Genomic DNA, 22,617 nt, shown 5'->3' with positions numbered 1-22,617 from the left:
TCCTCAGTTATCAGTGCAAAGAAATAGAGGAAAACAACAGAACGGGAAAGACTAGAGATCTCATCAAGAAAATTAGAGATACCAAGGGAACATTTCATGCAAAGATGAGCTTGATAAAGGACAGAAATGGTATGGATCTAACAGAAGCAGAAGATATTAAGAAAGGTAGTAAGAATACACAGAAGAACTGTACAAAAAAGATTTTCACAACCAAGATAATCATGATGGTGTGATCACTCACATTCACCTAGAGCTAGACATCCTGGAATGTGAAATCAAGTGGGCCTTAGGAAGCATCAATATGAACAAAGCTGGTGGAGGTGATGGAATTCCAGTTGAGCGATTTCAAATCCTAAAAGATGATGCTGTGAAAGTGCTGCACTCAATATGTCAGCAAATTTGGAAAACTCAGCAGTGGCCACAGGACTGGAAAAGGTCAGTTTTCATTCCAATCCCAAAGAAAGGCAATGCCAAAGAATACTCAAACTACTACACAGTTGCCCTCACACACTAGTAAAGTAATGCTCAAAATTCTCCAAGCCAGGCTTCAGCAATACACGAACCATGAAATTCCGTGTTCAAGCTGGTTTTAGAAAAGGCAGAGGAACCAGAGATCAAATTGCCAACATCCACTGGATCATGGAAAAAGCAAAAGAGTTCCAGAAAAACATCTATTTCTGCTTTATTGACTATGCCAAAGCCTTTGACTGTGTGGATCACAATAAACTGTGGAAAATTCTTCAAGAGATGGGAATATCAGACCACCTGACCTGTCTCTTGAGAAACCTGTATGCAGGTCAGGAAGCAACAGTTAGAACTGGACATGGAACAACAGACTTGTTCAAATAGGAAAAAGAGCATTTCAAGGATATATATTGTCACCCTGCTTATTTAACTTACATACAGAGTACATCATGAGAAATGCTGGGCTGGAGGAAGCACAAGATGGAATCAAGATTGCTGGGAGAAATATCAATAATCACAGATATGCAGATGACACCACCCTTACGGCAGAAAGTGAAGAAGAACTAAAGAGCCTCCTGATGAAAGTGAAAGAGGAGAGTGAAAAAGTTGGCTTAAAGCTCAACATTCAGAAAACTAAGATCATGGCATTTGGTCCCATCATTTCATAGCTGATAGATGGGGAAACAGTGGAAACAATGGCTGACTTTATTTTTGGGGGCTCCAAAATCACTGCAGATGGTGATTGCAGCCATGAAATTAAAATATGCTTACTCCTTGGAAGGAAAGTTATGACCAACCTAGACAGCATATTGAAAAGCAGACATTTAGTTTGCCAACAAAGGTCTAGTCAAGGCTATGGTTTTTCCAGTGGTCATGTATGGATGTAAGAGTTGGACTATAAAGAAAGCCAAGCACAGAAGAATTGATACTTTTGAACTGTGGTGTTGGAGAAGGCTCTTGAGAGTCCCTTGGACTGCAAGTAGATCCAATCAGTCCATCCTAAAGGGGATCAGTCCTGGGTGTTCATTGGAAGGAGTGATGTTGAAGCTGAAACTCCAATACTTTGGCCACCTGATGTGAAGAGCTGACTCATTTGAAAGGACCCTGATGCTGGGAAAGATTGAGGGCAGGAGGAGAAGGGGACGACAGAGAATGAGATGGTTGCATGGCATCACCAACTCAATGGCCATGGGGTTGGGTGGACTCTGGGAGTTGGTGATGGACAGGGAGACCTGGGGTTCTGCAGTTCATGGTGTCTCAAAGAGTCGGAAACGACTGAGTGACTGAACTGAACTGAACTGAAACCTTCTGTTCTATGAATGTGTCCATTCTGCTCTTCAACCACCCCAATCAGGTTTAAATTTAACTGTTATATTTTTCATACACAGTAATTCTAATTGATGTTCCTTTATAATGCTTGCTTGCATTTTATGCTTATATTATCTACTTTCTCTTTCTCTGAAGATATTTATTATGATTATTTCAAACTCTGGTTCTGCCTGTTCTGTCTATTCAACTCTCTGTGGTGTAGGATGTTCCAGTTGTTCATTTTGTTGATGCTTTTCAGATGCCTTATTTTTCTCCCCTGTGAGCTTACCTCTTTGTTCCTTTGGGACTCTTAGCTGCCTTTGCTAGTCCTGTCAATATGGGAGGAGGAGCAAATGTCTAAATCCTGGCCTATGCTCATCTGGGGAAGTTTTTCTTGAGATGAGCAGGATGGAGAGCAAGAATGTCTAGAGATGACTTTTCTATATTTAATACATCTTTGTTTTTCTCCATTCCACAAGTTTAACCTCATAGCCATTTGCTCCCTGCATAGCCTGTAGTGTGAGGGGAAGGGAGAATAGGAGAAAATACCCATGTGGTCAGCCAACTGACCTGTACTCAATTACATTGGACCTTCACCCTTGCCTGGTGTCACCCGATTTAGCTCCAGTGCCCCATGATGGCTCTAAGTTTCTAGAGCTGACTTTCTGACCTGTAAGAGCCACAGGGCAGCAACAATCCATTTAGGGGAGAAGAGGAAGCATAACTATCAGTAGAAAGCTCTCCCCTATCCAGTCTCTGCTCTGCAGTCTGGGACCCTCTCCTGTTCCAATTACCATTCCCCTCTCCCTACACGAGGCCCGCGTTCTGCCTTTGTGGATTTCTCACCACTTGTGCTCCAATGGATGGGAGGGTGCAGCTCTGTCCTCCGTCTGCCTCCTTACATCCTGAGTCATCTTCTATGTTTGGTTCAGGGGATGGAGACAACAACCTCTGCTCACTTGCCATTGTGACCAGGGATATTCCTCACCGATGGAAAATTAGTGCCAACAACTCTCTGTCTCCACTGGAGTCAAGTTTTTGCAGCAAAAATTTATAAATGGCCTCAACATACGTGAAGCTAATAAATAAAACAAAACATAACTTAAATATCCTTCAGGATATTTTTCCCTAGGCTTCTCCTCAATATTAAATTTTACCTCAGGGAGGAAAAGGACCTTATGTAAAAATCCTTTATTGTCCCTTCTCCTATTTATATTAAATAACACAAAATTCTTTTAATAATGTGACATGGAATCTAGAGACAAAACACTTTGGTCTACAAAAGGGAAACAATTTATTTCATAAATCACATTCTTCTGCTCCTTCCAGCAATTTCCCTTTTCCCTGGGAGGGGATATTATTGTGTTCTTTCTGTGGCTCTTTGTGTAATTTTAATTTATCATTAAGTAACACTTCGCTTTTTAACATAAAGAATTCAGTGTGCTTGATGGAGCAGCACTCCATGGAAAGTTAGTTCACAGCAACAACTGTTTGGAGCAGAGGAGTTTATTAATTTATCAGAACCTTATGTTCAATTTCAGATTTCTCAGCGTAGAAACCAACAATCAGCTGCACCTGTTGCCAATTAAAGTATTAATGGCACATCAATCAAAGAAAAATCACTGCAAATGGAGATTACACAAGCTCTGTAGTCATGTCATTTTTTTGGAAGTCATCCTTTATTTCAAAAATAAGTGAGATCTACAAACCATACCCTTCAATCTGCAGTCTCCACTTTTCTTCTATGATGACTTGAGTGACTGAATGCCTTAGACTGTGAGGGCAAATGAATTTTTCACAGAGAAAACCACCATCTTATATTTAAAAATTAATAATAATAATGTTGCTGTGCATGTGGAGAGTTGCAAGACCCTGTTAACATTTTTACCAAGCTTGATAGAAGTTAATTATTCGTTTTACAGGAAACAGGGAAACACTAGCACTGTTCAGTACCCTCCCTGGTGGCTCAGATGGTAAAGCGTCTGTCTACAATGCGGGAGACCTGGGTTCGATCCCTGGGTCGGGAAGATTCCCTGGAGAAGGAAATGGCAACCCACTCCAGTACTCTGGCCTAGCAAATCCCATGGACGGAGGAGCCTGGTGCAGGCTACTGCCCATGGGGTCGCAAAGAGTTGGACACGACTGAGCGACTTCACTTTCACTTTCACTAGCACTGTTCAAGATGGATGGAATCTTCATTGCTTGTGTAGGTTTCTATGTTTACTTAGAAGAAGAAATTCATTGTGCTTGCAGAGGAGAGTCCAGCAGGGAAGGTTCTGCTTTTTAACCTCCTGTTTTGAAAAGGCCAATATTTTCTGGGGCTTTAGGAAAGGGTGGTGGTGGTGGGGTGGGACAGAACACAGAAAAGTGGAAAGAACACAGGCTACAGAAGCAGACAAATACATCAGTGTTCTAATCTCAGGGGCTCAACTTTCACCTGTGACTTTGTTCTCACTAGTTAGTCATTCTAGGTAATAGTTTTCACACCTAAGGAGGGAATATGATGACTACCTCCTGGGGCTTCGGGTGGATTAAATGAGACAGTGTGTAGTAGAGTCTAATGCAGTATCTGGCAGAGGCAGGTTCTTCCCCATTGTTTCTACCACCAGGAATGGGTATCACTGGGTAAACTCACCAGGACCCTTGTCTCAGATCCCAACTTTGCAAAGTGGGCTTACATCCTATTCTTAGACATAGTCCAAAAAAGAGTGCGGTGTGCATGCGCCTGCATAGTCCCCAGTGATGAATGGCTACGTGCATTGTTACTGGGCAGTCAGTCCACTGTGGAGTGTCCCATCAGATCCTAGGTGGGTGGAATAAAATCAGCAAAAAGCCATCAAATGTAGGAGAAACAAGTGAAAACAAGTGCAAGATTTTAAGGCAGGGGCTGTTTTCGCTCTAGCCTAATTTATAAAACTCACAGGTGATGCAATAGTGACATTTGCCCTTTGAGGCAGGGACAGGAGATGCCAGGACCAAGCCTGCCTGAAAGTATTATGGAAACTTTCAGGTGCATCTGCCTTATAGCCCATTTAGAATACAAGCTCAGAGGCAGGTGCTATGCGTTACTCTTCGTTGTGTTCTCCTATGTGTCTGGCACAAAACTTTGCACATAATAGGTGTGCAATTAGCATGTGTTAATCAATGGGGAGGTTCCCTTGTGGGGTAGTGTAGGGTGTCTCTAACTTAAATGTTTCCACACAATCCTCAAACCATACTTAAAAATCTATTGTGATATAACAAACATATTCATATCATCTCAAACAGTTTGGATGAAAGAGGGTTGGGAAGAAGAAGTGTGTCAATATAAGGGATCTCAATGAAAAAATGGTTTGAAATTACTGCTTTAAAGCATGGCTACAATTTTACAACCTCTACTGACATATATTTATATATACACTTCCCTGCATACATTTTTTCTTTTACAGAGTTATCTTTTGCTCAGTCATTGTGATGTAGTGAATTGTGGATAACAATACTGTAGGCCCCTCTGTCTGCTGCCAGCCTTAAAGAAGGAAATGACCGAAGAAAGCATCTCATCCTTCAGGCAACAGAGACTGGCCCAGGGGTTGGCCACATGACCACAGCAAGATCAAGACACTGTGTGATATAAGGATGTTGCCATGCTTAAAAAGTCAGGTTTTCTTTTTCCATTGGAGTTTCTATGCCAGGGCTTCTAGTTGCTGCTCCCCACTAGGTAAAATCCTTTCTGCAGTCATAGCACACGAGGTACCATTGCACAAAGAGAAGAAGAGAGAAGCAAATGGGAAAAGCAAAAAGAATAAAATGGTCCTGGAAAGACAGAGAATCCCTGATTTCTACCCTCGGAGCTTCCTGATATATGGTCCTTCCTTCAGTTCTGAAAGCTCTACAATCTCTTCCAGCCTTGCAAGCTAATACAATGTCTTTTTCTAGCTCATTTTAATTGAGTATCTTGATCTTGTGGCTTGTAGCTCAAAGAATCTGACCAACACATTCAAATCTGATCAACACATTCAAGCTTTGGTTCTGAAACATTCACTTCAGAGCCCCTGCCTTCTCTCATTCCAACTTCCCAAACAGGTGTAAATATAATTACAGAATTCTCTGTGTTATATAAACATGCCCACCTCACATGCTGGTAGCACCACTTTCCCAGTCAAACAAAATATCAAACAGAAATGTCAAAAATGTCCCAGACACTGGCCATTGTCACAGGGTGTGGGGGGCTGAGGGAAGGGAGGGAAAAACTGCCCCTATCAGCAACCAACCACTGGTATGGGAAAAACTGCCCCTATCAGCAACCAACCACTGGTATGCACAGTATGTAAGCTCCATGAAGAGAGGCTTTTGTTCTCTTTTTGCAGGTAGGAATACCCAGGACCTAGAGCAATGCCTGCCTTGCATGATGTGCCCAGCATTCATTTATTCAATAAGAAAAAAAAGTTGTAAGTAAATGGAGGATGCTGTTGAAGATGCTTTGAGAATCAAAGACAAGGAAAAGAAGACCAAGGAAGGCAAATGAATCATCTCCTGATTTTATGACCCAGGCTTAAAAACAAAGAGAGAATGAGATGTACGAGGAGAGTAACATGTAAACACATATTACCATATGTAAAATAGATAGCCAGTGGGAATTTACTGTATGACTCAGGGAACTCAAACGAGGGCTTGGTAACCACTTAGAGGGGTGGGATGGGGAGAGAGGTGGGAGGGATGTTCAAGTAGGAGGGAAAAAACCTATGGCTGATTCATATTGATATTTGATAGAAACCAACATAATACTGTAAAGCAATTATCCTTCAATTAAAAATAAATAAATTAAAAAAGAAAAACACAGCAAGCATCATTTGGGCAAACTAAAAATCTCCTGCACAGTAGAAATTCTCTTGAAGAGGAAGATAGAAAATTAGATTAGGGACAATGTTGATTTTTAGGAATCTTCCCTCAAGTACTGTGGTTTTCTATAGTCTCACTTTTTCTTATTTAAACAGAACAGTGTAATCCAACAGTGAAGACTGATGTGGGACCTAGGAAGTTAGAACCTGGAAGAAGGTCTCAGGAGGAAGAGAACGCCTATGGTAATTTTGCTTTTATTCTCTAAAAATGACACATGCTCTTTGAAGTGTAGTCTTGTTTCCACACCTTCCGTGGGTCATTTTCCCATCAGGATTAAAATGATCAGCACATAGAAGAGCCACCCCTGGATTTTATCTTCCTCTTTTTGCTATGACTCAATAAAAAAATATGGGAGTTAGAGAATTTAGTTTTACAGTAAGTTTTCCCATATTGAGGGGCACCTGATATATGAAAATACACATACATATTCTTGGCAATACTAATGTAGTGTTCATGAAATGACTGAGCCATATACGATCCAGTCACGTGATGTTAGCCAGACACAAATCACATCTACTACAGCCACATCCAGGGCAGCGATTACAGAGGCTGTAAATCTCCAGAACAACACCCCCTGATCATCAGCAGAGAAATAACCCCGTGCTGTTTCCAAACGTCAGAACCACACTCTGCTTAGTCCACCTGCCCTGCCCTTGAGTGCCTGCCATCAGATTATCATTGACTGAGAACTCTTTAAATCCTGAAGTTCTTAAAAAGCGTGATTTCCTTTTCAGTTTTATCACCAGGCCCAAACAATTAGTCTACTTTTCAGCAGTTTCGCACCAAGCAGTTTTGTTTATTTGTTCATTGAGGAGAGTGGAAAGCCCTAATGCCCCCAGGAGAGGAGGTCCTGGGTGGCCAGCCAGACGCTCCACCAGCTCAGTGATTCAGACTCTGCCTCAGCCACAAGACCAGGCCTTTGAATTTCATGCCTCAGTAGTATTTAAATCACTGTGTTGTTGGGAGCAGGATAATGTGGTCAAAGAAGCTCACTTTGGAGTTAGACAAGCCTGGGTCTGCAAATTTTGCTAACTGGGGGCCCTTGGGCAAGTGACATAGCTGCTCTGAGTCTGTTTTCATTATAATACTAGAAAAGGGTACCACGGTGATTAACTTCATTCAGGGTCACTCACAAATAATGAAAACCATGACTGTTAAGGCCATGAATGCCAAGATACATGATGCGATTTTAGGGTTCAACTGGCAATAATAGAACACCAGTAGTACTACAGAATTCAAATGTTTTCATACTTCTGGATCCATCTGGGGACCAAATTTGCTGATAGGCTGCAGATGAGAGTAAACACCTAGGTGTCCTGATTCACATCTTATCTCCGAGGCAGCGGGACCCAGTCTTTGGATCTCCAAGGAAGCCACAAGGTGGGTTTTCATTATCTTTCAGTTGTACTTGATTCTACTCCAGGCTAATGCAAAATTTTTCTGTTCTTCCTTATTTTCCCTTAAGGGATAACAGAATCACTCTATTTAAATGAAGTCAACACATATCTTATTGAAAACTGTAAAGTGGTAGCCAGTAAATTTTCATCATAATCAATTAATGAAACAGATGCCTAAACTATATAAACAAAATTAATTTTGCCACTGGTATAAATGCAAATTAATAAGCCATGGTGGAATCTAAAATCTGAAATTGAGAAATCTGAAACCAAGAAATCAAGAAGGTTTCTTACCTGGATGATTCAGTGAGTTAACTTCTGCTGGAAAACTGAAGTTAAAGCTTTACTTTGAAAAGAAATATATCTTGAAACATGGATAGTACCACCAACATCTATCTTAAGAGTATTTGAACTATCTTTCCAAATTACTAGAAAGCTTTAATTAATTACCAATCTGCTTATGACACTATGCTGAGTTCTGTACAAACTGAAATAAGCTTGGCCTCTGGCCTTAAGAAGATTTTAATCTCCAATAAACACTATTGATACAGATAAAGATCATATTACATTGGGGGGAATATTAGTAGAATGAGCAACAGAGAGGCTTCCAATTGTTTGTTTGCTGTTTTCATTTTCAAATGGCACAGTTTGAATAAATAAATGTAACCTAGATAAGTAAGCAGACTTTGTAGAACAATGAAGAAAGATTGTGTGCTAATTTTCATGCAGTTCACAAATTTATTTACTTTCCTCTGTTCCTCCTCTAACATACTCTAGGCCACCATCATGTCTTGCTTGAGTTATTCTAACATCCCTCTAACTGGTCTCTAGTCTTTCCCCTTGTGGCAAATCATTTTCTCAAGTGGAGTCAGGGAGTTTTCAAAAGTGGGCCCATGACTGGTCTCTTTCCCTGCTTAAAGCCCTTCTGTGGCTCAGCAGAGCTCTTAGATTAAGGTCAGACATTGGGTTTACAAGGCCCCTTGGGATCTAGCTTTTGCTTACCTTTCTCACCATTGACCCTTTGCAAAATATGCCACAGCCTCCAACACGGCGGGTTAATGCCTCCTTATTCCTCAGGTCTCGGCTTTGGCATTTCTTCCTCTGAGAAAATTTTTCTGATCTTTGAAGTTAGGTTAGCTGATCTTTTCTCTGAGCTACCATAGCTCGAAATAGTCACTCCTCTTATAATACTATACAGAAATAAAATTATTTACTCTTCTGAATCTCCTCTCATTTCTAATTCCATATGGGCAGATTTGCGTATCTCCTTTTTACCACTGTAGCATAAAATTTGGCTAAAAAAGAAAGGCAAAAAGTAGATACATAGTAAACATTTTGTTGAATTGCTGTTTTTTAGTGGTTTCATTGTCCCTTTAGTTGGTGTCTCCACTGACACCCAGTGCATCTCTGTCCAGTTGGAATTGCCATGATGATGGAACGATTCTGTATCCGTGTTTGGCTGATCCAGCACCCCTAGGCATGGGTGGCTGTTGAATACTGGAAATGTGACTGGTGACACTAAAGAATAAATTTTTGCTTATTTTTAATTATGTTAATTTAAATTTAAATAGCTACATGTGGATAGTTATATTGGACAGTACAATTCCAAAAGAACTTCATTAGATTCATATGCAGTCAAACTGTTTTTCAAGAAATGGGTCAGTAACTGTCTTTCACAATACTAGCCACTAGTCAAGTGGGACTATTTCAAAGTTTGAATTAATTGAAATTAAATACATGTTAAATATTTATTTTCTCAATCATGCTTACCACATCAAAAGCCAGTTACAGCTGACTTTTATGTTAGGTGTCACAGAAAATTTCCATTACTACAAAAAGTTTTAATGGATAACACTGGCTTGGAAAATGGCTCACCAGAAACAGAGATGCACATTCTTCCCAGTGGAGTGGTTAGTCACCACCATCCTCTTGTCTGGTCGTGACTATCAGGAAGACATGGCTTTTGAGCTGGGGTCATAGTGCCACTAGACGGCTGATAATAGCCAATGCTTGCTCACCTTACGTGATTAGGATATTGACCTCTAGATCCCAGGGCACCATAAATTAGGGACAGCGATAAGAACAAAGTAGCTGACCCCCACCAGGGAAAACCAAGTAGTCTCAGGCCTGCATTCTCTTGTGAGAAAGTGTTAGGGCCAATTTCAGTGCTTCTGACTCAGGCTTCTTTATTCCCAGACACATCAGGTGATAAGGTTGCAGTGACCTCTTGACCCCTAGCATCTACCTGATCCCAGAAAGTCACCTCTCCCCACAGCGTCTCTCTTTTCTCTTTATATATGTCCTGTCCTGAGATTGACCACCTCTCCTCTCCCATGATGCAACCATTGGCACCTACTTCAGGCTTTGTTGCCTCCAAAATGGGTAAGCAAAAAGTAACGCTGGAAGGCCACCCAGAAGCTTCAACCAGCTCAGTGTGGTGCTGTCCATCTGCCAAAAACTGCTGGGCTTGCGGAGCCAGGAACACCTGGTCTACTGCTTTGCCCTAGCCACCTCATCACTTTGGAGTGACATTCAAGGTGTAACCCTGAATGCCCTAGCTTGAAATCGCTACTTTGGAGGTTGTCCCCTCCCCCTCACCACCACCCCAGCAGGGGGATGCTGATCTGCTAAGAATGGTCCCAAGCAGGGGGTTAAAGTCAGGGAATTTTCTGAGGAATTTGCTTCCCCTTCTGGTTTGACAAAGCCAGAAGTTTCTGTGTTCTGGGACACACTGAAAAGACCATCTGTTTAGTTAGGCTTCTGCCACCAAGGGTGGTCTTGGGTAGTGGATATTTAATTAGCGTTTTTCTGCTCTCCTCATATGCATTTGGAACTGTAACAACACATTAATAATAAAAAAAAAAAATGATCAACTGCAAGCCTTCAATTTCCACTAGAAGTTTCTCGATTTTTTTTTTAAGTTGGTTTCTTGTCAGTTTTATGGCTCTTCCCCCGGAACAGTCGACGCTTCCTTCACTCAGCACGCCACCACTTCACAAGCCTTTTTCTCAGTCTTTGGCCACAAGAAGGACTTTGCTTGAATTCTTTGATTTTTCCCATTTACTTCCTCTCCTGCCCACACTGCCCCAGTGTTTTCAAACCGCAACCATTAAAAAGTTCTTTCAGAAAACACTTAAATATTATCCAACCCCCCTCTAAAAATGTCTTGTCAGATTTCTTCCTCTTGTTTGCTTCAGAAAGTGGCGCTTTGATTGTCCATTAGAGAGTTGTTTACATTTCTCCAAAAGCTCCATTTAGTTTCCTTGACAAGGTGGAATAAGTGACTGGCTGTGATGGATAGAGGCACCTGTCCTAATGGCTGCTCACACTGTGCCCACCAGTGCAGGCTACATTGATAAATTGACAACAGTTGGGACATGCTCTGCTAGCAGCAAGAATGGGGCTACGAGGACAAACACAGGCGGTGAGGCAGTCTGCTTTAATATTCCTGGGAAAGGTGTACAGCCTCCTAATCTAACACCCCAACAGCTGCGGTGAGGAATTAGTGCATAGGCAGAATTTCTTTGTTACCTTGACACTACTTCTGTGAAGTGTAAAAGATTCTTCCTTCCTCTCATTTATACCCCTGCCATCCTTGAGTTGGGGACCCCCATGAAAACTGTATTATAAGATTTTGGGTTTATGGTATTATATATTAATTGGTCTTTTGGAATTCCTTCAGTGAAGACCTTTCTTTTTCCTCCAATAAGAAAAACAACATGGAAGACAACAAATGGGTGTCTGTTAGCTCTGAGCTGATTATCAGGAAAATTGGGAAGTAGCCTGAGTCAAGGCTGGAAGGGGCTTAGGAGGCCCCAAATTTCAAGCAATGAGGAGGTGAGTGTCTGTCATGACACCCTACTCTTCCTGGAGGTCTTAGGAAGCATTCCATTCTCCTGGCTTACCCTCTCATTCTAACTTTTCCACACTGTTGGCTTCGTGTTACTTTGAATACGATGGGTAGAGCAGTGAGTGAGGACCAGCCGTAGAGTCTCCGCATGTTGACAAAGGGTCGATGTAGGCACGTGGCTCTAGGATGTTGCAGCCTCCCTTGAAATGTCCTTCCTCTCGGATATGTTGGGAGCGTCGGGGCAAAGCAGTGGGTAGGTCCGTTGATGCTGCTGGGCTAAGAGCCTCAGCAACAGTGGCAATCTGACACAGCCCTTTGCTCCATATATTACAAGCTTATCATAATTGAAGAATAATCTAAAAGAGTAAATGACCACAGAGAAAGTGCTCCAACTTAATACAGTCATAAAAAAAAAAAAGAGAAAGAGAATACAGGAGGAAAGGAAGCATGGACATCATAATGCTTTTCTAAGCTTTGGTTTTCAATGGCCTAGTTACCAATTTTATGATAAGACACAGTTTGCCTTTATAATTTGCATGGGTAATGAAGCAATTAGCAACCATCATATATAAAACATGCTCATTTTTCATTAGACACCAAACAAAATGGCACAGCACAAGATGCTGAGTGCGGCCAGGCTCAAGTGACTGGCTCTTTCCAGGGACTTTATGTGGAGTTCTGTTGGAAGCCTGGTGGCTGCACGCATCACATTAGGAGGCTAGACTGTGGTTAGTTTGATGTGAAATTCTGACTGGCTGGCAGTCGCCTCCACTCCCCACCCCCTAACTGCTACTAAATTTCATTTCAAGTTATAATTATTGACATTGGAAACAGCTCCTCGGATCACAACAACAAAGCAACAATTATACAGGATCTGGTGTTTCTCATGCAAATTACAGCAATAAAATACAGGAAAATCCGGCCCACTTACAGACCAGTCTTTGTCTTTGGAGAACACAGTCTGAACTATTTGGTTAACTAAATTAAAATGTAAATCTTGGCTGGCTTTTCTTCTTAGATAGTGATATGAAACAGTTTCTAAAAGACAGAAAAAGCTTAAGGGACCACATTTCAAACAACTTGTCATGAATATATTTTTTTTAATGAATTAGGGCTGAAAAGCTTAACTGTCTATAACAATCAAGGATTCTAAAATGCTGTTCAAATAGGAAAAGCATAAGGGGAGAGAGAGTCCTGTATATTTACCCCTTATATGTTTGTTTACAAGGAAACTCAGGAGCTTGGAAAGATGCACAGTAAGCGTCCCTTGCGTTTTCACAAGTAAAGTCATATCTCTCTTATTCCCAGTTGGGGTAACATGTATAATGAAACATATAACCCAGAGGAGATTAGTGAGCATTATAACTGAGTTCTTTTACTTTATTAGAGTTACTTTCCTTCCTGTCTTTGTCTCTTCTTCCATACAAACCCTGAGCCTGTGAAAGTGTCACAGTAAGGGGGTGGAATTAAAAAGTCAACCAGTGGCATTAGCTCAAAGAAGCAGTGAATGCAGCCAGTCCAAGCCACATGGAATTCTGCAAAGAGCCGGAAACAATGATCTGAATCTATGGGGAAATGGTATGGCTTCCGATCCATTATCATTACTGCTTTTAAAAAACAAAACTAAACTAAACAAAGCACCCCTCAACCAGCATAAAAAAGGGTTGGATCCACAAGGCCTTCAATCAGTACTACAGAAGACAACATCAAAGAACAGGAGAAGAAAAGCCGCTGCTTGTGCCCCTGGCCAGGATTCAGCTAACAACGTGTCTGCTTTGAAAGCCATACCTCCGAGTTTGACCACAAGGAAACTGACCCTTGTGAAGCCATGACAGTGGAGGATACTGATGTGTAATTTATGCATTTAATTTTTTTTATACAGGGAAAAGCAATTGTGTGATCACATCTCATTTATAACAAACCTGATCTTTAAATGGCAATAATTTTACAAATGCACTTTTGCATTAAGAATACTGTTATCATAAGCAGGGAGCAAACGCTGTGTGGGCAGTCACTCTGACTTATAGCAGCTTCATACAGCCGCTGCTAGATAACTAAGAGTAATGGTTTTTGATAATCAGGCCACACTATTAATATAACATGAACCATGAGTGCTTTTGTACTGCAGCCCTGGTTAAACTAGCAAACCTCATTGGTATATAAAGAAGGGGTGGGGAGTCATGTTCTGTTTTCTGCTGCTTGTGCACTGAAAAATATGCCTCATGGCACTGTCTTAGGTGTTTCATGTCTTTGGAAACGTGTAGCAGAGCTGAAGAATGTTTCCCCTTAGAACCTCTGGTCCTTTCTGCTCAGTTTGAGCTCAACAACTACCTGCTATATCAGAACTGAGGTCCATGAAATGTAGCAGATGGATTTCAAATGGCAGTGCTGTTGGCTGGGGTAAAGCTGGTGGAACATGCTAAGGTTCGGAGCAAGCTGGGTTTAGGCTGGTCTCTCACAGGTCTGTGACTGTTGAAATATTGCTGGGTGTAATGGGGCTCATTTTGGCCCATGTGCTCCAAGGGAATGCTGCCCCTTCATCGTAAATGTTAATGTGAAGGAAAATATGAGGGAGTCGCTTCTGGTGGTAAGAGTCAGGCAACATAATCATAACAAGTAAAACCAGGCTTAAGCATGTCACTGCAATGTTTATTCATATGGTGACATTTACTGTAACTTTCCTCTAAAAGGCGATGGTTTTCTCCAATGTTAACAACCCAGAAACCATTATGAAGTTATCTTTGGATGCATGATGTGTATCTCTGTCATATATCTCTCCATTTCCCAGAACGTGTGCACTGGGGGTGAACTTCATCTTCAAAATCAATGCTTGGATTATTTCTGTAAATTTGAGGATGCATGTGCTCAGTAAAGAAATGCATATTTCCTGAATTTCACACGAAAAGAAATAGTCATAAAAGGCTGATTAAAGAAGACAAAACTCAATGGGACTGAGCACCTTACTCAGCTGTTTAAGAATCTCCTCCAGTGCCATGTTTTTCATAAAACTTTCTCTAGTGATGTGAATCAGGGCTAGTATTTCTGGACTCTCCAGCTTTCATGGCAAGAGATGAAGGTGAGTGTCCGAAGTGTTCTGACTGTGATTCATGTGTGCTCAGTCGCTTCCATTATGAATGACTCTCTGCGACCCTATGGACTGTAGCCTGGCAGGCTCCTCTGTCCATGGGATTCTCCAGGCAAAAATACTGGAGTAAGTTGCCATGCCCTCCTCCGGGATCTTCTCGATCCAGAGATCAAACCCATGTCTCTTACATCTAACCTGCATTGGCAGGAGGGTTCTTTACCACTAGCACCACCTGGGTTGATTGTGCTGATCCTGTGGCAATTGCCATAGACTGCCTTGTATTCTTCATTTATTGCACACTTTGTATGTGCCAGCCAAGGAACCAAGCATGGAGGGAGAGGATGAAATACATGAGTTTCAAGGAGGTCAGAATCTGGTAAGAAAGAACAGACAGGTACATCAGTTCAGTTCAGTTCAGTCCCTCAGTCATGTCCGACTCTTTGCGACCCATGAATCGCAGCACGCCAGGCCTCCCTGTCCATCACCAACTCCCGGAGTTCACTCAAACTCATGTCCATCGAGTCAGTGATGTCATCCAGCCATCTCATCCTCTGTCGTCCTCTTCTCCTCCTGCCCCCAATCCCTCCCAGCATCAGGGTCTTTTCCAATGAGTCAACTCTTCGCATGAGGTGCCAAAGTACTGGAGTTTCAGCTTTAGCATCATTCCTTCCAAAGAACACCCAGGACTGGCCTCCTTTAGGATGGACTGGTTGGATCTCCTTGCAGTTCAAGGGACTCTCAAGAGTCTTCTCCAAAACCACAGTTCAAAAGTATCAATTCTTCGGTGCTCATCTTTCTTCACAGTCCAACTCTCACATCTGTATGTGACCATTGGAAAAACCATAGCCTTGACTAGACGGACCTTTGTTGGCAAAGTAATGTCTCTGCTTTTGAATATGCTACCTAGGTTGGTCATAACTTTCCTTCCAAGGAATAAGCATCTTTTAATTTCATGGCTGAAGTCACCATCTGCAGTGATTTTGGAGTCCAAAAAAAATAAAGTCTGCCACTGTTTCCACCATTTCCCCATCTATTTCCCATGAAGTGATGGGAGCAGATCCCATGATCTTAGTTTTCTGAATGTTGAGCTTTAAGCCAACTTTTCCACTCTCCTCTTTCACCTTCATCAAGAGGCTTTTGAGTTCCTCTTCACTTTCTGCCGTAAGGGTGGTGTCATCTGCATATCTGAGGTTATTCATATTTCTCCCAGCAGTCTTGATTCCAGCCTGTGCTTCCTCCAGCCCAGCGTTTCTCATGATGTACTCTGCATGTAAGTTAAATAAGCAGGATGACAATATACAGCCTTGACGTACTCCTTTTCCTATTTGGAGCCAGTCTGTTGTTCCATGTTCAGTTCTAACTGTTTCTCAAGAGGCATGTCAGATGATCTGGTATTCCCATCTCTTTCAGAATTTTCCACAGTTTATTGTGATCCACACAGTCAGGTACGTAGTCAGACAGGTACATAGTTAATTATAAAACTTTGTAGAACCTGTTAAGGAGAAATCCATTTAAGGTGCAGTGGGAAAGATTACATTGAACAAAATGGAATTAATGAACACTTTAATTCATTTATATGAGCATTGAAGAATTTGTAACCTTTGCATGCGTGTTCTATCTTCACTACTATGCTGTAAATTAGTTGGGATCTACATCTAATTTATGTTTATATATATTATTATGTTGAGCAAAATGTTTGGTGCATAGATGCATTACATACATCAATACCATCTATAAACAGCTACATATTTCAGAGATTGTTATAAGCACAGGTTATTTAATCGTAGCACCTCTTGAAGTAGGATCCAAATTCTCCCCATTTTACAGAGGAAAGTGAGGCACTGAGAGGCTAACTAAATTGTCCAAAGTCACGGTTACTAAGTGGAGAAGCTGGATGGGAGCCAGGTTGTCTGGTCACACCACAGAGACTACATTCTTCACCCATACACTGTAACTGCCTGTGATTAATAAACATTGTTTGAATGCTGAATAGGCCAGGAGGAGATTTTTAGCAGTTATAATGTGATTTCACTTACCACTGCAGAATTTCTTAAGAACACTTAGCTCAGGAAACAAAACAAAAATCATCAAAATGCATAAAAATAAGTTTATGATTAAATGATTAACCTCTGCCCCAAAATCAAACAACTTGTCCACACCATATTTATTCTCTGGAAAACCTTGAGGTTGTGGATCAAATAAGAAGATACTGACTTACACTGATAGTTTTTGAAATAAATATATAATGTTTGATGAATACGTAACATCATTGCTCTTGGCATCAGGTCCAGCATTTATCCTTTCCTTCTCATCACACAATGTAGCAATACACATCCATACAGTAATCTCAGGTTCTATGGGCCTGAGTCAAGCACCCCTGGTGTCCTGTATTAAATGCAGAACAAACTTACCCTGTCAGAGAAAAGTCACTGACATCTAGTTCAAAGATGATCAATAGCTTGATCATCTCTGCACAAAAGAACCTTTCAATTGCATAGATTATAGGTAGCTGGTGGGCCAGCTAGGTAGAGAAAAACAGTGGCACCATGTGTAATATGTTAGCAATGACCCACATACAGATACCTGTACAATTGGAGAAGTGAGGAAACCAAATGTGTTCAGCTGATGCAACTATCTGCATTTCACTAGCTTCAGTCTCTGATTAAACCCTTTTTCTACAATACAGCTAAACTTCTTTGTTTCAAAGAAGAAGTTGTGAAACAAATGCATATGAAACTAACAGATACATTTATCCTGTTACATTTATTCTGTAAAAATTGGCAAAGAGCAAAGAAAGCTATCATATCTGGTTTGTTGAGGTTGCTAAAAATGGCTATTCTTGTTCATCACTGCTTGGAGTACAAAAAAAAAAAATTATCTTCTTGGTAATTTGGAAATTTTAGAGCTATAAAATGCTATGCCCAAAGTTTACCTAATTCCATGACTAGTAATTCATCATATGAAAATAATTAACTATGAATATAAAGATTTGTGGACAATGATGGACATCTAAAATTATTTAAAAATTTAAAATGTAAACATAGCCTAAATGCTCATCAATAGGGACATTAATAAATACATTTTAGTACATCTATAAATTATAATACAAAAAATACTGGATACAAAATTGCACATACAATATTGATTTAGGATGAGGAAAATCATCACAGAATTAGCAAATATTCTGTGTGGCAAAATTACTCATGCTTTTAAAGTTTTCCTCTTCATACACTATTTTTCCAAGCTTCATACCATGAAAATGTGTTGTTTTTATAGTTACTAGGAGAAGGCAGGGCTTCCCTGGCAACTCAGCTGGTAAAGAAACAGCCAGCAATCCAGGAGACCCCAGTTCGATTCCTGGGTTGGAAAGATCCCCTGGAAAAAGGATAGGCTACCCACTCCACTATTCTTGGGGTTCGCTGGTGGCTCAGACAATAAAGAATCCACCTGCAATGCGGGAGGCCTGGGTTCTATCTCTGGGTTGGGAAGATCCCTGGAGGCGGGCATGGCAACCCACTACAGTATTCTTGCCTGGAGAATTCCCATAGATAGAGGAGCCTACTGGGTTGCAGTCCATTGGGTCCCAAAGGATGTGACATGACTGAGCAACTAAGCACAGCACAGCACAGCCCAGGAGAAGGTGCACGCGGAGTTCTTTAGAAGGTTGTGGACATGCTGAAGATCCATCCAGAAGAATTTTCTTTCACAAGGACAAGGTTTGTCCCTTTCTCTGTGAGAACAAGACTTATCCCTTTTGATCCCAATGTCCATTTCCAATTGCTGAAGCTAGTGATGCCTTTTCCTCACTCTCCCATAGTAAATTCTAGGAAAGGCAATCTTTTATGAAGAGATATGAAAGAACAGCCATTAGAAAACCATGGAAAGGAAATGAGTATTTGGAATATATTTCCAAGAGAAAAAATAAGTTCATTGTGAGAACTTGTTAGAAAACTGAACATTTTCTTCCTGCCTAAGTCGAATAAGACTAATTGTTCTTTGAGTGAGTTGAATTTTAGACAGTGGACACAGGTATACAATATAGAATGCTCTTTTCTTTGTAAAAACTTTGTGAGTGATAATGTGTAACTTTAACAAGTCAAACTTTACAGATAGATTTCAGCATGAAGTTTGCAAGATAAGAGGAAATGAGAAGGAGCAGTGTTTAAAGCAGACACGGACATTCCTAGCCTTGAACTTCCCGAGATAAGTATTCATTTCTACATCGTTACAATGGAATAGTGCTGGCAGATACTAATTACTATGGCATGAGCTTGTGATGACAAAAATGCGGGCCCATTCAAGAAAATTTCTTTTTAAACATATGAATCAAGTGACTCTGATGGTCCCAGATATTGTGAAGATGTGTTTCACTCACTCACAATTATGTCCCTGTTTAAATTTAAATTCTGTAAAATTTAATTCCCTTGTTTTCACATTCATTCATTCATTTATTCAATATTTACCAAATTCCTATTATGTATAAAGAAACAAGAAATTTTAGTTTTTCTTTAAATTTTATTTCCAACCTCATAGGGATTGCTTTAACCAAATACAAATATTTTACCTCTTATTCCATTCAGCACCCAGAAAGGTATGTGGCGTGTGTATTTTTTAAATTAAAGTGAACTAAAATGAAAGTTTGAGAATTTTAATACATCCCTTGATATACCTGACAACATAAAATAACACACCATAAAAGAAAACTTGCCTTTATAGCTGTCTGTGAATGAATATATGCTTAGTATTAGAAGTAACCATTACAGATAAACAGAAGATAATACATAATCTGTAAAATTATGTAATCAGAAAAGTGGCAAATGTTTTAATAGTCATTAGAATGTTAAATGTAACTGAAAACATAATTTTCATATAATGATTTGGAGAAAAAATGGAAATATTTTAGTTGGTTCAACTTTTAGATTTGAGTAGCAATAGTAAAAAAATTCACATTAATGATACTTGTGGCTCTAATTGCTTTAAAATAATTTAATAAAATAAAATCTATTCTTTAATGTAATTATATTAGTAACTTAATTAAATAAAAACAGATTAATAATTTAAAATAATAAGGGACAGAATGATATGACAATCTGCTCAAATAGTCCTGGCAAAGAAAAACATCTTAGAAAATCAAAATTGAAATCACCTTTCTGTACTCCCATTCCCTTATTTTAAAGGAAATATTGATATAGACAAGTTGATAAACTTGTTCAATATTCTATAGCCCCCAGTGGTGAGCCTAGCATAAAATTCAGGTTTTCAGACTCCTTTCTTGGTTGCCTTTTCTTAGTCTTCATGAGGGAAATTGCTCTGCTGAAACGCTAATCTGTTATGGGAATGGTTTCTTTGCTAGCTTGTCTAGTAGCGGACTGACTTACCTTTAAGAAAGCTCAGTGTAAAAAAAATAAAGAAAAAAGGAGGAAAAAAAAGAAATCAATGACCATTGTTAAATAATGCAAGTAAACAAAATTAATATTTGCTATGAAAAAATGCAATGGTGTGATCACTTACCTAGAGCCAGACATCCTGGAATGTGAAGTCAAGTGGGCCTTAGGAAGCATCACTACGAATAAAGCTAATGGAGATGATGGAGTTCCACTTGAGCGATTTCAAATCCTAAAACATCTTGCTGTGAAAGTGCTGCACTCAATATGCCAGCAAATTTGGAAAACTCAGCAGTGGCCACAGGACTGGAAAAAGTCAGTTTTCATTCCAATCCCAAAGAAAGGCAATGCCTAAGAACGTTCAAACTACCACACAATTGCACTCATCTCACACGTCAGTAAAGTACTGCTCAAAATTCTCCAAGCCATGCTTCAGCAATACGTGAACCGTGAACTTCCAGATGTTCAAGCTGGATTTAGAAAAGGCAGTGGAACCAGAGGTTAAGTTGCCAACATCTGCTGGATCATCGAAAAAGCAAGAGAGTTCCAAAAAAACATCTCCTTCTGCTTTATTGACTATGCTAAAGCCTTTGACTGTGTGGATCACAATAAACTGTGGAAAATTCTGAAAGAGATGGGAATACCAGACCACCTGACCTGCCTCTTGGGAAATCTGTATGCAGGTCAGAAAGCAACAGTTAGAATTGGACATGGAACAACAGACTAGTTCCAAATTGGGAAAGGAGAACGTCAAGGCTATATATTGTCACCCTCCTTATTTAACTTATATGTAGAGTACATCATGAGAAACGCTGGGTTGGAGGAAGAACAAACTGGAATCAGGGTTGCTGGGAGAAATATCAATAACCTCAGATATGCAGACGACACCACCCTTATGGCAGAAAGTGAAGAAGAACCAAAGAGTCTCTGGAAGAAAGTGAAAGAGGAGACTGAAAAAGTTGGCTTAAAGCTCAACATTCATAAAACTAAGATCATGGCATCTGGTCCCATTACTTTATGGCAAATAGATGGGGAAACAGTGTCAGACTTTATTTTTTGGGGCTCCAAAATCACTGAAGATGGTGACTGAAGCCATGAAATTAAAAGACTCTTGCTCCTTGGAAAAAAAGCTATGACCAACCTAGAGAGCATATTAAAAAGCAGAGACATTACTTTGCCAACAAAGGTCCGTCTAGTTAAGGCTATGGTTTTTCCAGTGGTCATGTATGGATGTGAGAGTAGGACTATAAAGAAAGCTGAGTGCTGAAAAATTGATGCTTTTGAACTGTGGTGTTAGGGAAGACTCTTGAGAGTCCCTTGGACTGCAAGGAGATCCTACCAGTCCATCCTAAAGGAGATCAGTCCTGAGTGTTCATTGGAAGGACGGATGTTGAAGCTGAAACTTCAATACTTTTGCCACCTGATGCGAAGAGCTGACTCATTGGAAAAGACCCTGATGCTGGGAAAGATTGAAGGCAGGAGGAGAAGGGGACAACAGAGGACGAGATGGTTGGATGGCATCACTGACTCAATGGACATGAGTTTGAGTAAACTCTGGGAGTTTGTGTTGGACAGGGAGTCCTGACGTGCTGCAGTCCATGGGTTTGCAAAGAGTCAGACATGGCTGAGTGACTGAAGTGAACTGAACTGATGAAAAAATGATAATATAATTTCTTGTGTAGTATAAAGTATATCTAAAGTTAAAATACATGGAAAATAACAGTGAATGGGAGAAAGGGTAAAGTCAGTAAACATGTAATAACAGCATTATTTGGGAAAGAATGAAAACATTAATTTATGTTGGACTGTAAGAAAGCAAGAATTCATACTTTAATGTAACCATTTAAAACAATTATAAAATACTAACAAACTAATAGAAAATTAAGTGCTTGAAAATATCTAGTCTGTGTGTGTGTGCTCAGTCCTGTTCAACTCTTTATGGCCCCTTGGACTGTATCTTGCCAAGCTCCTCTGTCCATGGGATTTTCCCAGCAAGGATACTGGAGTGGGTTGCCATTTTCTCCTCCAGGAACTAACTAGTTTAAATGAGGGGGAAGAAAAGGAGAGAAACAAATCTGTATAAGTCAGAAGGAACAAATAGAAAAGAAGTAGGAATATTATAGCTATATAACTATAAATATTACTGATTATATTTAATGTTAAAGGCCCCAGAACTCCAAATCAAAGGTGAAGATTTTCAGCTTAGATGAAAAACAAAAGTCAACTGTTTGTTGCTTACATGAAACATTT

This window comes from Bos indicus x Bos taurus, chromosome 3 (genome assembly GCF_003369695.1).
Source record: "Bos indicus x Bos taurus breed Angus x Brahman F1 hybrid chromosome 3, Bos_hybrid_MaternalHap_v2.0, whole genome shotgun sequence".
In the NCBI taxonomy this organism is placed as follows: Eukaryota; Metazoa; Chordata; class Mammalia; order Artiodactyla; family Bovidae; genus Bos; species Bos indicus x Bos taurus.
This window is presented reverse-complemented; position numbering follows the sequence as displayed.